Consider the following 6,000-nt stretch of genomic DNA (forward strand, 5'->3'; position numbering starts at 1 on the left):
TTAGATTAGGAAATTAGGTTAACCATGATTAGGGTTAGTAGCTAGGTCATGTTTAGTTTCTGTCCGGCTCATTAGCGGATGGTTATTATTGGTTAGCAGAAGGCGAGGGAGAAGACTTTAGTTGAAAAGAAACAATTCTTCTTCTGAGATGCAGAAACAAATAATTGGAGATGATGACAAATTTAATGGAGTGATGTATATTAATATCATGAGCTGGTACCGATTAAGGAAACCAAAACAGCAACAGTTTGAAATCGGGAAACTCAAGGGATGTGAGTTTGTTTTACATATAATCGAAACATGGCCATATCAGAAAACTCAACGGATCGGACAGAAGTTGTAGGATGAACATGAAACGATGTAATCCGATTGAATAAATAATTTCTGAAGTTGTAGGATGATATGAAACGATGAATGAATGAACAAATCAGAACTGATGACGAACTTGAGATCAGAGACGCCCTATTAATAGGATGAGCTGGTGTTGCTTTTGGAATTGTCACCGATAATAAGGAAACCAAAACATAAGGAATCTTTTGTTTTTTTGAACTTCTTAAGATGGAGAGCTTGAATTCCAAAAGGTAATCTGTGTTTTAGAATAACTTATTTTTTAATGATTTGACTGATTTAGGAAACCTCCAAGTGACGTTTATTTTTTATTGTTTTTGGATGTATAACCACGATTACATCTTATGGAAACACATTCAAATTCGGAAATCGCACAATCCGACGGACGCCTATATACAACATATAACGAACCGATCCGCGTCGTGAGATGACGAAATTGATGGTCGGATTTGTAAGGCTACACACACACCACTTCCTTTTATAATATATACTAGATATCACCCCGGCCTACGGCCGGGGATCAACCTTTTTCGAGTTTTGTTTACTGTTCGGTCGGCCGGTCAATATCCTCACATAAGATTTTAGTCAGCATGTAATGATCGTTTCGTGTTTGATCAGTCGGGTCATAGCAGCCAGGGCATACGACCCCGGCCGTGGATTAGAAAATCTATAGTCAAATTAGTCCCCGCATTAAAATTTAGTCAACATGTAATGATTGGGTCGTGTTTAGTCAGTCGGGCCATAGCAACCAGAGCCGTGGATTAGAAAATCAAGAGTCAAATGTAATCCCCTAATTAAGATTTGGTTTACTGATTTCCTATATTCCTAACTTCCTAAAATTTATATTTTTTTTCCTTTTCTTTTTCTTTTCGTGTTTCCTATATTCTAAACGTAGCTAATTTAGAAATCATTATGTAAATAGAATTCTAATACATATCTTATACGAAAAATATAACTGAAGTAAATCAGCTAATTAAATCTAGCATAGGATACTATCGTAATGGGGTAGTAATACTCTAAGTTTATCGTGAACTTTAGCTTATTAAATCTCCTTTACTAATATTAAATATGATTAACGTGTCGTCCTCCGCATGCACCAATACCGACACGAGGAATGAAGTTATTGACTTGATAAGTAGATGTTCTTTTAGCAAGCATGTCTAGCAACTCTGTATGCATGCCGGGGTGAGCATGGGCCAGTATGGACCGGTTTTCACCTCATCCGCATCCAATCCATTGCACTACGGATTTCAAATTTGGCATCCGCATCCAATCCGTATCCAATGGATGCACGGATGGACGGATTGGATGCGGATAATCCAATGGATTTGTTTTAATTAAAATTTATAGTAAATAAAATAAAGCTAACACAAATGACTCCTTATAAAACCTATATATCTTATATATGTATGCAAATATAAAAATGCGATGTACGTCACCCCAAGCAAACATCTTAAAAATTCCTAAATGATCCATAACATTTTCTAGAACTATATAAATGTCCTTAATTTAACGGATATGGATGTCCAACGGATTTTCAAGGTTGCATCCGTGCCCGATCCTTTATCCGTTGGATTTCAAAAATTCCATCCGCATCCAACCCATTAACGAACGGTCCGGACACCCATCCGCAAATGAATGGTTGGTCCCGATTAAATCCACGGATTATGGATCAAATGCTCACCCCTATGCATGCGTCCATACAAAATTTGGGAGAGTTTTGGAGCCCATGTACATAGATATTTAGTAATAGCTGTCTAGCCCATTACAAAATTTAGTAATGGGTTCTCAAATGTGTATGCATGCGTCCTGGCTAATCAAATCGAGTAGACCACAAATTTAATTGGTCACGGTAAGGTTAGGGTGCGGTTCATGAAACCTAAAAATTGGTCAAAGTAAAATTAGGGAGTTTTGGTTGGGCCGGGCATAATCCGCGCCGTCCTAAATTATATGTTAAAAACGGGATCGTACGGACGTCTATATAGAACATATAACGAATCGATCTGAGCCATTGTATGACGAAATCGATGGTCGGATTTGTAAGGCTACACACACACCACTTCTTTTTAGAATATAGATACTAGGTATCACCCCGGCCTACGGTCGGGGCTCAACCTTTTTCGTTTTCGTTTTGTTGTTTGATCGGCTGGTCAGTATTCTACCAAAATCTTTTTTAGTCATTCGCAAAACTAATTAGATTATAACTGTCAAACATCGAGCTTATAAGTTAGTTCGTACTTGCGTCCCTAGTATTGTGGTTGTGTCAAATTAGTCGGGGATTACAGCCCCGGCCGTGGTCCATTGAGGATACCATAGCATTTTGTTGATCGGGACAAATTAGCCGGGGCTTACAGCCCGGGCCGTGGTCCCTTGAGGATACTATAGTATTTTGTTGGTCAGGTCAAATTAGTCGGGGCTTACAGCCCCGACCGTGGCCCTTAAACATTCCCTAATGTTTTATTGGTCGGGATTGTGACACTTAAATCTCGCACATAAATCTTTACCATGTTTTTTATTTTATTTGTTTTTTAAAAATAGCTTTTAGATTAGTTGAGGATAACTTAAATTTTCTTGAGAAAGTTATGGTACAAATCATTATGCTTATTGGATGATTGAACGTTCGATGGACCAGAGTATATCTGGTGTATACAAATAATCTACATGGAGGGTCATCCACCAAACATAATCCAAACATACCCTTAGCCATATGTTTTCCGTGAAGATGTATTAGTAAGGAGATATTTGGTTGCATTAAACATAAAATCTCTTACCCAATTCACTCCTCTTCCTCTATTAGGTTTTCTTTCTTCTCCTTTCCTCTTTAGATCAATTTTTTTTTAAATCATCAGCTCTGTTTTCTTTTATTTCACCGTATCCATCCTTTAAATCATCCATAATAATAACTTAGTATTAATAACTTAGTATTATTATGATATAGAGAGACGAAGTTAAGAATTAGAAGTTGTTAATGGAGAGGAAGAACTATAGATAGAAGACCATTTGTTGGTGAAACCGTTAAAGAATGATGCTCTTCTATTCTATAAATACATCTACTTAGTGTTAGCCTATATTAACGAAAACTTGGTCAAATTAGGAAATCCGACGCTGCAGTCAAATTAAGAAATCCAAGGATCCGACGCCGTTAAATAATCTTTAGAATCATATTTTTATTAGGAAGTCAAGGGATCGGACGGACGTCTATATAAGACATATAACCGATCGATCTCCATCGTGGGATGACGAAATCGATGGTCGGATTTGTAAGGCTACACACACCACTTCTTTTTATAATATATATCAATTAACTATGACGTAGTTGCCTTTTGGGGGAGACAAAGAGCGGTCGGGATGGAGTCAGCAAAAGACAATTACTGGTGGTGATTTCTTAGACCAACAAGGTGAGGGTCCCCTCCGTCCGTTTCTTTAGGGGTACACATATCCACCGTTCTTTGTCTTTCTGCATCAGACAATTAAAGGTCCGAAAACCGCTGTATTGGCACGTACGTCTACTGATCCTTACCCGCTTGCAAAGAAAGTAGGAGTAGTTTTTATAAGTTACGTACTTATCCATAACCGACTCACTATATATTCACCATTTTCCCACGATTTTGTCAAAAACTGTTCCAAACTCTCCATCTCTATCTTCTTATCTTCCCCAAATTCCCAGAAGAGTATTTATTTGTTTTGGTTGTTTAACCTTTGAATTCAATTGTGGTAATTTCTGATAGTAATTGATGAGAATGTGCTTAAATTCGAAGTACTGCCTTACAATCTGATGATGTTGAATTGCTTTTCCTTCTAAAGTATTGGCTTTGTAAAGTTTTTTGTTTTTTTGACATTTACTTTTAAAATCTCTTTGTTTGCTGCAGGTTGGAAATTATCACTGATCTCTCCCAAGGAAGGAAGCCATTTTCTGGGACAAATGGATGTCAAATGTAGGCATTGCGGGGAATTACACTGGATGACAGAAAAACTTACGAGTTCGTCTCTAAGAACCCCAAAAATTGGGACATGTTGTCTTCAACGAAAAGTTCGTCTTCCATTACTACGTGAACCACCTACAGCGTTGAGAGAAATATATGACAGAGTCGACGCCAGATCAACTTCGTTTCGGAAACATATCTGAGAGTATAATGCAGCAAATGCATTTTCCAACGTCGGATGAAAATTACAATAGCTTTAAAATGAAGAGGTCCGAGACAATATTTGTTCGGTGTCACCCTCAAGTTTTACATCAGAATTTCAACAGTGCCTAACCCAACATCCATCATTTCTCATTTTAAAAATAATTTTCGCCTCATGCCTTGAAAGTAATCCGTTGAATTTTCTGGGGATTTCCCATCTGTCAAGGGTGATGAAAGATATTATGCGCACATGGACACCATTATTTCATGGCAGTAATGATTCTAAGCCAATAGGGAAACAACATCTAGAAATCGTTAAAGTGATTGGTGTCACCAAGGAATGAAATGTTCATGTAACCAATGGTTTATGTACATGCACATTATCGGCCGATTATCGGTTTACGTACATGCAGATTATCTGCCGAAAATGATATGTTCATGTATTGTCATTTCTGTGACCTTCATTTTTTCTCATGGCCGTGCTTTTGAAACAATTTCGATCGTCCTTTAATGAAAGTTCATGACTTGTATAATCCACCAAATTAAACCAAGATTCATATGCATGCGATAGCTTGAATCTCATGTGTGGGCGTGTAGGTATAAGTTTATGGCCTTTCTGATGAACCTTTTTTTTCTTTTTCTTTCATGTGTGGGCGTGTCGGTATAAGTTCATGGCCTTTTTGATGAACCTTTTTTTTTCTTTTTCTTTTGCGGGTCAATCCAAGGTGCACACTACTCTTGCAAATAGGAATAAAATGATAAGAGAAGAGCCTCATTTCCCACCGGAATCATGGCAACTCAGTCTCAGCGTATAGCTCGCATTTTCATCTTAAACTGTATGACAGTGTATACATAACTTATACCGAGCATGTATGTCAGAATATGCTAAAAATACGACTAAATATTAAATTGTGTCATAGTTAATTGATTTGTGTGTCCTTCCATAATTTTGGAAAAAACAATTAGTGGTCGTGATATTTTAATCAAACAGGAATATCTGCACCTTCCTTTTTCGTAAGTATCACCTGATCCACCGTTCTTTGTCTTTCAAGAAGGGTCAAGTTATATTATTGAATGTTGGCAAAATTGAAAACCGCAGCAATAACGTGTCACAGCATCCTTTTGTTTCTCCCTAGGTGTCTTCCAGATAAGTTATTCGTAAGTTTCTATAACTTCCCCAATTGAAAGAGATCAAAACTGCAAATCAGTTTCGCTTGGTTTCATCTTAATTAGTTTTCTTCTTCCGACCATTAGGAAGAGACATGATAGTTTTTCTCTTAATTATTCTCATTTTTTTTATTTTTTTTTTGGTGATTTTAAGTTTTTCTCTCATTGTTTGTTTTTCAGATAGTAATAAACATCAAAAGAAATTGGAGGACAAACATGCTGCTTGATTATCATCATCCATGAGAACCAAAACAAAACTGAAACACGGTTTGTTCTTGGAAATCGATTTTTCCCAGTCCATCTATGTAAGTTCGTAACCTTTTACTTAACATTTTCTTTTGTAAATGATACATTCATTTAA

This window comes from Papaver somniferum, chromosome 9, assembly GCF_003573695.1.
Source record: "Papaver somniferum cultivar HN1 chromosome 9, ASM357369v1, whole genome shotgun sequence".
Classification (NCBI taxonomy): domain Eukaryota; kingdom Viridiplantae; phylum Streptophyta; class Magnoliopsida; order Ranunculales; family Papaveraceae; genus Papaver; species Papaver somniferum.